The following is an 11,453-nucleotide window of genomic DNA, read 5'->3' on the forward strand; positions in this document are numbered from 1 at the left end:
GGTGGATTGCTTTCAAGAGTTATGCTCCAAGATGTGGGTTGTCGATCGTGGAAAGTATCTATGATAGATTGTTACGAAGCATTGGCAACTTTTCCCAAAAATGGATTTTGGCAAAATTTCCGAGTTACGGATTGTCGCTTTATTGTTACAGATTGTCGCTTTATTGTGGAAACATTTCCAAGGACGGATTGATACGAAGCATTACAATTTTTCCCTAAATCGGATTATCTACATTATTCAAGAGTTGTGTTGACAATTGTCCCTAAAGAAGAGAGGATTGTCAGCAAAGTTCAAGCGAGCTTTAAGGATCGACGGGCGTTGATCATTGGTAATTTTCTTCGGAATATAATCGCAACAACTGAGGATGGCTTTGGGCGAAGCAATCTTCAATCATGTTCCCTGGCTTGAAGAAGATGTTCACAAGGCGGTAGAAGATTGTTTTGGGCGAAACAATCTTCGATAGTGTTCTCTGGCTTGCAGAAGACTATCACAGCGGAAGTTGGAGGCAGTTACAGGCATAGCAGTCTTCAGGCGGTATTCCCTAGCTTGAGGAAGATCGTTAAACAAAAAAGAAGCTCCATTTTTCAGAGATGAGTGAACATCAGCAGCGGCAAAGCAGCAAGATGGCGTTCCCTAGCTTGTGGAATGTTGTCACAACAATAAATGCAGCAACAATCGATTACCCTAAGAGACGGTGCAAGATACGCGTTTCTTAACTCTCTTATCCGTTTTACCTAACGCTAGTTTGCAAGTATTAGTGTTACAAGAATGATTTAGGATTGCAGAACGTTCTGAATCATTCTCCGTCCCTATCATTACTCTGACTTTTGTTTTCAAAACTTGTATTTCTCCAAACTTAGTCAAAGTGGGGGCTTATGTAGACACCTAATGTGTCTCCCCAAAACCAAATCCGGTGATGAATACCTTTTCACGTCATTTGATTATCGGACGAGGTGAAAGTGTGGAAAGTCTAGTGATGAGGATGTTTTTATTAAAATATTTCTCTTTCTTTTTTCTAAAAATATTTCTTTTCTTACTCTTATTTATGAAAAATAGCCAGTCCAATTTGGTTAGGTCCATAATAAAGGTCCAACAATAGTGTAGTTGGATTGGGCTCAAAAATAGCCTTCAAATGATATGTTATAGGCCCTATTCCGATGACTTATGAGGAAGTTATGGATTTAAATTAGATTAGGGCCCAATGATTTTAAAAGGTGGCCCGATGATCTAGTGGAGGTCCTATTATTTTAACAAGAATGTTTTATTTAGAATAAAATATAATAAATTTGATTTCGAAAACTACTCAGACGCATAATTACCTGCAATCGGCATTGAAGGTAATTACGCGTGGGAAAGCGCGTTGACTTTTGGATTAGCGCGAGACGACGGAGTCGTCGCCATGCACTGACCTTCATCGCCTGGCGTTGGCCCTCGTCGCCTGGCGACGAACTGGTCTTTGGCGCTGGTTCTTGTCTTTTGCGACGCACTAGTACATAACTAACCTTAAGTAACACCCAAAAAATGTTACATAAAGTGTTAAAAGTGTTATTATAGACAATAGGTAACACTTAAGTGGGTGATACTTCTGCCCATGTTACCTTAGGTCTTTTGTAACACTTTGGGTAACATATAGTAACACTTTTAAAAGTAATACTACAAACACTCTTAAGTCACACTTTTTATATTATTAGTATCATTTTTTAAGTGTTATTTTTTATTTCTTTGGTAACACTTACTTATCTTTGGTAACACTTTATCAATAATATGGTAACACTTTATCCGACATTGGTATCACTTTTGTGAACTAATGTAACACCTTCTTAATTATTAAGTAACATTTTTCAAACATCTTTTGACATATAGTATCATTATATTTGATATTATGTATCACTTTTTGCAAACTAATGTAGCACCTTGTTAGTTAATAGGTAACATTTTTACTACAACTACTACTAATACTATATAATTATTTAAATATGAAACTTTTTTATTTTTTCAAAGAAATAAAAAGAATATTAACATGTACAACCACAAATGTGAAATAACATATACTAGACAATGATTTGTAATTATAATTTCATATTTTCTAACAAAAAATAACCATAAACAGCAATTCTTTTAGCTAGCTAAACAATCTAAAAATCCAAACAAAAAAAAGTCAATAGCAATAGCAATAGCATCATTAACAATAGCAGACAGCAGCAGCAGTCAGCGCCTCAGCGGTAACAGTGACAACAGCAGTCAGCGGTAACAGTGACAACAGCAGTCAGCGGTAACAGTGACAACAGCAACATCAGTACATCTTGTACTATCTATCTCCCTAGACATCAACAACTACATATATGCAAGCTCTCTTCCGGCATCAGCTTGTTTCTCTTCCAAGAGGCTCAGGAAAGTCGTACGACATATATGCGTTCAATTTGTTGCCTACGACACAATGATGGCGGAATTGAATTTCAAAAGAAAATGTGACATCTCAGGCATTTTTATTAACCAAAATGGGAAAGAGAAATCTGCAATGAACATGAAGCGAGAGGAGTAAGTTACTGAGGTGGTACTAAAAGCAATAATGCAAAGGAACAACAAAATCAACATTTGTATAACTTCCATTGTTTGGTTATACATCATTTTCCTCCGTGGCCTCTGACTCCTAACTAATAGATATCAATTCCAATGCAAATATTTTCTGTATTTTTTACTTCTACAAAAGCATAAAAAGCAACTGTATATTTCTAAATAGAAAATGAACATAGGGAATATATGATCCTAACATTTATATCATTAAAAAGTCAGCAAAAGAACCAAATTTCAGCAATTAAATATTATAAGATTGAAACGTTACAATACATGAACATTATTTCAATGCCCAATAATTGACCTTTTTTTTTTAAGAAAATCACATAAAATTCTTTTTGATTAAAAAAATATCAACCTTATATTAGTGTATACTGAACACTTAGTTTGATCCTATGAATATGCACTTACTGGAACTTCTCATTGATCTTTACATATATATATAGCCAAGTTAGTGTCTTTCTCATCTTGATGTACACTTCCATATTGAATATTCTTGCGATTACCTGGCATGTACGCTGTTGCTAATCCTATATATATGGATGTCACAAAGTGCTCTAACTATTCTATATCAAACTCACCTTAGCCAATTCATACTTACTCCAGTTCATCTTTATAAATTTTAGAGCTATCACCATCCCTCTTAATCCAATCAGTGAGCTTATTCAGGTACACTTTCTTGACGTTATCTGTTTTCAATTTTTTTTAATTTTTTGTGGTTTTACAATTTCATGAGATAATTGCTTTTCATTTTTATGATTTCTAGCATATGTAACTTGTTTGTCTTTGGCTTTTTAAGAGGTCACTCCCAATATCTATGACAGTTTTTGAAAGTTTACGTGGTGGAAGAAATATCAGTATTTTGTCACCTATGAAAGGCATCCTATGAGATATACTATTGCATTCAGGTGATTCATTACATGAAATTTAGATCTTAGAATTCATAGAATCAAAGTTTCTTAATCAGAAAGTTAGGAGAAAACCCAAAACAATCATTGAAATCAGAATTTCATAACTAAAGTTATAAGTATCATAAAAGTAACTCGATCTGACCCAATTTCTTCTATGATCTGCCAAGAGAAAAAAAATGTGAAAACACCTAAAACAATCAACTTACCAGGGCTAGAAGAGCATCTTTTTCTTTGTAAAAATATTTCATGGTAAACTTGATAAAAAGATATAGAGGTTGAATTCGATGTCAAACTGCAAGTGTCTCAGATATAGGAGTCGTCATACGTTAATTCACCACTTTTTCCAGCCTAGTTACAACCTTCAAACATAAAATGAAATATCATCAACGACATGGCACAACTAGCCTATTCCTTTTTATTTCTTCAACTTCAATATTCTTATTTAACATGTTAGCGTCATCATTTCATGATACTTCCATTAAAAGTTAACCAAATATCATACTCCGTATATTCGTATAACATTTTGAAAACTCTAATATTTCACTTAACAAGACCACCTGATATACATTCTGAAAACAAAGTCCGCATTTCACCAATTAAACTTCAAATTTAGTAATGCCTCACTAAATTAAAAAAAAATTGCAGAAATTAAAGAGATTGATTCAATTTGACATGATTTGAAACTCACATGGATAAAAAAACACCCACATGAGAAGTACAGTTCAATTTCTCACAAAAATTCATCCTTCAACATATTACACATAATTTCACAACAATCAAATTATTTAATACCCATTGTAAAAAATTTTAGTTCAAACTCAACTAATCCACGGGTTAATAACCCACTATTTTTTTCATTTCAATTTCCTGATCAAGTTGTTGTTCACCAAATGTCACCCAATTTTGAAACAACACAACAGTATACACTGATATTCATGATTGATTTCAGCACATAAGCAATGCAAGACAACCATTTCATAAGCTAATTTTTTAAACCGGTGAAGAGGCAATTGGAAAAGACATTTTATCAAATTATTGATCGAAGCTCAAATTAAAATAAAATAAACCCAAGTTATTTCAAGTTAAAATAATTAATAGATGAAATGAAAAGATAGTTTCACAAATTAAAAAGCCAAAATTTAAAAGAAAACAAACCTACTTTCAATCCGAACCCAATTGAGATGATGTTTTTCGCGCGGTTTAGGGGGCGCTTGAGTCAGCCGCCGGTAAACTAATACAACTGGATTGGTTGATGAAAAGGAAACACCAACGAACATCTAGATTCAGAAATCGATCTTAGTACTTTAGGGTTTATATGATAATCTTTTACGAACAGAGAAAATTGAATTCAGTAATTGACGATGAACCCTAGATTTGGAAATGGAAAATCGATGATTTAATAACACATTACCTCGTAAGCTGCTTCAAATCTTCAATAAAGGATAAAGCTCAAATTTGCGAAGGATCAAAGAAAGTTCAAAAATCGCTTCAATGTAGGAAAAATATTAGAAAGTCGTTTCAAGGGAGGTGAATTCAGAGCACGAGCTTCGATGGTAACTTGATGGTATGAGCTTTAATGGAGTCATAGTATATTAGAAAAGGATAATTAGAAAATGTGGTTTGGGAATGAAATTAGGGGAAAAAAACGTAGTACTTGGGGTTTTTTTATATTAGGATCAAAATCGTCATTTTTTTTTTTTATTATTATTATTTTTTTTTTTTTTTTTTTATTATTATTATTTTATTTTTTTTTAGGAAAAAGTAGACAAGGATTCTTTTGTTAAGGGCATACTTATTTTCATGTTCCATCTTTTATAGGTTAGAAATATAGAAATAGATAGATTCATAGATAATAATATAAATATTTAACAAAAATACGGTAACACTTCTTAGTGTTACCATAAAATATTACCTATTTTAAAAGTGTTACCAAAAAATGTTACCTATTTTAAAAGTGTTACTTTATAATGTTACTTATGTTATAAGTGTTACATTGAGTGTTACATTCTACAAAAATGTTACCAAAGTGTTACTTATAAATCCAATAATTTTGCATTTCAAAAAGTGTTACCAAAACATGTTACATAAACTCAGTTATGTACTAGTGATGGGAGGAGTTTTATTCCGAATATAATTTTCTTTGATCCCGTGCTATTTTTCTTATAAATAGGGGTTGTATTCCAATCATCAACACCTAGAATTATCTCTGCTCTCTCTCTAAAAGCTAGAAGATTCCTCTCTCTCTCTTTTTCTAAACCTTCTCTTTTAAAAAATTCCTTATACATTAGCTTTAGAAACTGTTAACCAAGTTCGAAGTTGCCTTCGCCCTAGACGTGAAAGGTTTGATATTTCTGAGGGTTTGGTCCCAAATCTCTATTTCAATTATTTAATTTAATTGTTTGAAATTCTATTTTCCTTGAAGTTACTAACGTTTGTATTTTGTTATTAGAAAAAGATACGAGACATCGAAGTAAGTAATTTTATTGTTTAATTGATCTTTTGATATAGAAATCATGTTTAGATTATTGTTTTGATTCCTAGTACATGTTAGAATGTTTTATTGTTTCCTATTATTATGTTTAGGATTAATTAAATTTCTAATATCAAGTATGATTAAAAGAATGCTTCCTATTTCTTTCCTTAGATAATGTTAGTATCATGTTAGGGCTAAAGCTTTGATTTTTATTGTTTAGTCACATGCTAGGGTTTGTTATTAATCTTGTTAGTATCATGCATAAGATCTTGCTATTAATATTATGCTTTAACATGATTATTTTGATTATGATGATTATGATTTATTATGATTATTATGTTGCTTGGTATATTTCACTACAAGAAAACTCATTTATAGCAACAAAGTTTTAGCAACTATTTTTTTTTTGTTGCAAATAATGTATTTGGTAACGACAATGTCGTTGTTAAAAATAATATTTCATTTCCGTCCACCAAATTCATAACGCGGGTATCTGAAAATTTTAAAAAAAAATTTGCAACAACAATTTTCGTTGTGAAAAACCCTTATATTTTTAACAACGACATTAATTGTTGCGCATGTTATTAAATATTATTCACAACGACCCTTATCATTGCAAAAAAAAATACGACCTATACTACAACAACATTTGTCGTTGCAAAACATATTGACTATTAAGGCCCTATTTGATTCACCTTAATTTTGCTGAACTGAAATTATTTTTATTGAACAGAACTTATTTTTATTGAATTGAACTTAATTTTACTGAACTGAAATTATTTTTACTGAACTGAAATTATTTTTACTGATTTTCTACTATAATTCTTATTTAAGAAAACTGAATTTTACTGAACTGAACTTATTTTTACCGAATTGAAATTATTTTTACTGAACTGAATTAATTTTACTGAATTGAACGTATTTTTACTGAACTGAAATTATTTTTAGTTAATACTTCATCCGTTCTGTTAATATTGCAACAAGGAGGAAATTACGCATCCCAAAACACATTTTATATACTAAATATCTATAATTGTGTAAGAGTAAAAATTATAAAAAGTTGATATTGTGAAAGTATTATATGAGACGAATTGAACAAGTTTTCACTTGACTATATTTTGCTTAACGTATAACTCATATTATATGGTCAAACAAGAGTGATGAATAATGCAAAAAACCCATTGTTGCAATATTAATAAAATGGAGGTAGTATTATTTTTTTTAAGGTGAAGAGAACAGGGCCTAAGTTAAACATTCTAAGTTATGGAGTACCCCTGCTATTTCTCTCGTTCTCTTTTTTTGAGGGAATTTCTTTCGTTCTTTTTTTCCCCTTTTTTCTCCCCTTCTTCAATTTCTGGGTTTATAATCCTTTATACTTCCTCCGTTCTTTTATTATTGCACCACTTGCCTTTTTAGGAAGTTTCACAAATATTGCACCATTTTTTCTTTAGGAAAAAAATTATTTGTGTTCACACTACAAATACCCAACATACCCTTGCTTTTTTACACTTACTTTTTAGTTTATCAATATATCACATGGACAATTTTGTATCTTTACCTTTCTCTCTCTTATTTTTTTAGTACTAAAATATTTGTACCCAAACTCTATGGTGCAATAATAAAAAAACGGAAAAAATTTTATCTTATCTTTGTTTTGACTTTAATTTTTGCTCTCCCTCTCTCTCTCTCTCCTCACTTGAAGTGGGTACTTAGAATCCTCCATTAAAGAGGCTTCCAAGCGCTGCAGCAACTTCTAAGGTACGGTTTTTTTTTTTTTTTTTTTTTTTTTTTTTTTTTTTTTTTTTTTTAATCAATTTCACATTATAGGGTTTATCGTTGGTTGAATTATTGTTTTGTGTAATCAATGTAGGGTTCTTTTAAGATGGATTATCGAATATCAATTCCACACTCAATTGGAGTGGGAACAATTTATTTTGGGTTTTGGATTTATGTAAAGGATTCGAGTTATCTTCCCAAATTTATTTTTGGAGTTTTCCTCGTTTCTAATTTCTTCTTTCGTGCTTTCCCATTTCATTATAATTATACTGTTTTGGGGCCTTTGTTTGGGATTTAGGGTTCTGCAAATGGGGTGATTTAGCTTTCTCAACAGATCGACCTCAACAATTTCTGAGCTTCTCTCCGCCATGGAAGTACCTTTTGAAGTAAGATCTCCTTCTTAATTTATAAATGTCAATTAATTTTAAAAAATAATGTTAATCATCAGTTTTTTCTAATTTAGTGTTCTTCTATGTTAGATTGATTATTGAAGCAGTTTGTTACTTTAATGTTGTGAATTGTGAATTTACGATTGTTACTTGCTAGTAGCTGATTTTTGTGCTTTTAGTTAATAATAATAATGATATTAATGGTATATGTTTCATTAAATTTAATTAAAGAGATACACGCTTTGTTGTTCTAAACCACACAATTTTTGTAAGACTTTAATTTTGAGTATGAAAAAGTTCTTTTACTACCATACATTGGCTCCATTCAGGTGAAAAGCTAGAGCATAAAACCATAATATTTACCGAGTTTTTTTTTCTCATGGCTTGAATTCACGTTTGGTATTGTGAAATATTTTTTGGTTTTGCTCAAATTTCATTGTAGTTGTGGAATTTTCGGCCATTATCTTTATCAGTTTTGCAGTTTGCTTTTTAAAGGTTGAATTGATTTACATTAGAATTGATAAGATTGCAACCAAAATATGTTAATTTGACAGGTTGCTAGCTTAGTTGGAGCGTGACTATTATAAAGAGGAAACATGCTCTTGTACGGACTTGAAACAAGAGGGGTATTGGTATGTGTGAAATTAATTAAGTTCTTAAAATGAAGTAGGTACTCAGGTGGTCTTGTGCTGAAATATTTAAGTGGCTAAGGAAAATTTTCAAAGAATTGTATCCATCTATATTTAACTAATCTTTGTCTCAATTGAATGATTGTTTTATCCTTTTTCAGATATATCTAAAGTGGGATAGTCATTTCCAGAGTATTCTTATTTTGACCAAGCCAAATTCAGATTATGTTAAACTTCTATGCTCTAAACTAGTTAGGTAAGTTATGCAAACTTAGCTGCTCTAAATGAATCCAATGCATGTATTTTACTTGAATCCTTCAATCAAGTTATTTGTTCCATCAATCTGAAAAACTGCTGTAGATTTAAGCAAAATATTGAATGTACAACTTGGATTTGGACCTTATTATCTCATTCTCTATAACCTAGTAGGGTAAAGTTACTAGGACTTGAAATGTTAGTTTATAATAATGTTTTTCTGCTAGAGAAAATTTGTATTGCTCATTACAATTTCATTTCAGATTATCACTATGAAGGATTGAAATATTATTAGTTTTGAATGCTTTTGATTTGGGCTGTTTTGATTTATAATCCAAAGTAACTAAGTTTTGTAATTACATAGATATATGAGACTAGGTTCAGCTTTTGTAATGAATTTTGTGGGAGTCAGTTAGTTTTTGTTAATTTTTATCTGCATGTCTGGTGAAGATTTCTGAGTTTCTGTCAGAATTGAATAGATTTCCCATCTACCAGGACCCATGCCTTTTTTTGGCTCCTTTTCATTTTTATCTTTTATAGGCTTTACAAATTACAAATTAGAATAGGAAGTGGTACTCTCAGTGTGATTGAAGTGATCTAAAATCTGAGTATTATATGTAGACAGGATGTCACCTAATTATATTTTTCAGATTTTGTACAGGGTTTAGAACTTGTGACAGGCCATTACAACTTCAGAATTGATCATTTTTGCTGTGATATTGTTTCTGATGACGCAATAGAAGCAATTATAGGCTTGTGCAAAATATTGCAGAATTCAGTCTTGTGCAAAATATTGCGGAATTTAGAGTCTTGTGCTTATGTAACAGAAAAGAATGTTCAACTGCTCGGCTCTCCCTATGGTTTTTACTGCTTGGCTCTTCCTGTGATTACTTTGGCATAAATGACGGAGGTATGGAACATTTATTTTGTGTTTTTATTTTTTTGAGTATGTGTTGCTTGTCGCATTGAAAAATTAGTTTAAGTTTCCCATAAATAACTTCATTGATGGATTTGGATCTTCCATATCAATTAGATTCTCTTATATTATATAAGCGTGGGATCAGAGTCCTGAAAATTTTCTTTCAATTTTTTTTCTTTCCTTTGTTTATCATTTTCTCTTATGCTATTCCATCATTTCTCTCAGTTTGCAATCGTAGTATATTGAGTTCTTTTGATCGAGATTATTATAACATATTACCCTTCTAGTTTAATTAGTTTTTACCTATTTTCTTGCTTATTTTATTTCCTTGATTGTATATGTTGAATCTTTGCAATACTAAAGCTTATAGAGTGCTCTGTCTATCTGATTATACATTTTGTATAAATCATGTGAGAGGAATTAGCATCCTAGTGGGGCTTCTTGATAGTCAGTACTCGATGTAGGATAACACAACAATTCAATTCATGAAGATCACGGAATAATGTAATCTTAGTATTTCTCAGGAGCCAAGACTGAATTTCGTCTATTATTTGCCATTTGTGACTTTATCCTCTCCAAAAACAAATAATGCGCTCCACAAAATTGACAAAAGTTTCTGATGTGCATGCCATGCCAGGTAGTAGATGACTTGATGTATTCGAGCTCGTAATCTAAACGTGCGGAAGGCAGGTACGATGCTCCTAAAGTGTTTGAAATTATTAAGATAGCTCAATTTGACTCAAATCTAGAATAATAATTTATTGTCTCTAAAATTCAAAAGTGTTTGTCTCTTTGTGGTTTTTAACAGGTGTTCTTATGTTTACTCTTGACAAGTTTAAGGAAGATACCCCTGTGGTTTTCATCCTAGTGGATTTATTGTTGTGTTGCTATTGTAAATGTTGTTAGGGCTGATGATGAAGCTGTTAAATGTTGCAAATTAATACTAATCCTAGCATTAAACAATAGAAATTATTTCTTGTGGAATGAAATTTTAATGTTACAATAATTGTTAATCAAAATATTTAAGTTTTTATATATATGTTTGTTAATTAATATATATTTTTTCTTTTTTTTTTTTTTTGTAAAATATAAATGATTTTTTGCAACGACTTTTATCGTAGATAAATCTAATTCTTTTTTGCAACAACAAATATCGTTGCAAAATAAAGCTTTGACAACGACAGTGGGCATTGAAAAAAATAATTCCATATGAGTAATAACACAATTTATGGCAGCGACAAAGTTATAGCAACGACATTAGTCGTTGTGAAAAACATATCTTTAGCAACGACAAAAAGTCGTTGCTCCGATTTTTTGTGACGCCAATACCCGTAACGACCTTGCAACGACAATTGTCGTTGCAAAAGTTTTTTTTTTTTTTTTTTTTTTTTTTTTTTTTTGCAACGACAATCACTATTTAGCAACGAATTTCGCCGTTGTTAAAAACTAGTTTTCTTGTATTTATTGCTATTGCTTGATCAAGTCTTTAATGCATTTTTAAAGGCAATTTGTACTTGTAATCACGTT

General features: G+C 31.1%; 2 long non-coding RNA genes across 7 annotated transcripts; one reads left to right on the forward strand and one right to left on the reverse strand.

Annotated features, from left to right (window-relative positions):
• Positions 1 to 2,015: 2,015 nt before the first annotated feature.
• Positions 2,016 to 5,105, reverse strand: LOC145585507 (uncharacterized). Its single transcript, XR_014100679.1, has 4 exons — positions 4,897 to 5,105; positions 4,645 to 4,762; positions 3,692 to 3,844; positions 2,016 to 2,513 (listed from the first exon to the last, which is right to left on the reverse strand). It is a non-coding gene; the product is annotated as an uncharacterized LOC145585507 (long non-coding RNA).
• Positions 5,106 to 7,590: 2,485 nt separating this feature from the next.
• LOC145585575 (uncharacterized) lies at positions 7,591 to 10,983 on the forward strand. 6 transcript variants are annotated; one of them, XR_014100689.1, is made up of 7 exons: positions 7,591 to 7,716; positions 8,033 to 8,120; positions 8,678 to 8,755; positions 8,914 to 9,008; positions 9,835 to 9,917; positions 10,564 to 10,616; positions 10,735 to 10,983. It is a non-coding gene; the product is annotated as an uncharacterized LOC145585575 (long non-coding RNA). The 6 variants fall into 6 exon arrangements; XR_014100702.1 differs by having other exon boundaries at positions 10,564 to 10,612; XR_014100728.1 differs by having other exon boundaries at positions 7,592 to 7,716; positions 9,658 to 9,917; positions 10,564 to 10,612.
• Positions 10,984 to 11,453: the final 470 nt, after the last annotated feature.

This window comes from Chenopodium album, chromosome 1 (assembly GCF_948465745.1).
Source record: "Chenopodium album chromosome 1, dcCheAlbu1.1, whole genome shotgun sequence".
Lineage (NCBI taxonomy): Eukaryota > Viridiplantae > Streptophyta > Magnoliopsida > Caryophyllales > Amaranthaceae > Chenopodium > Chenopodium album.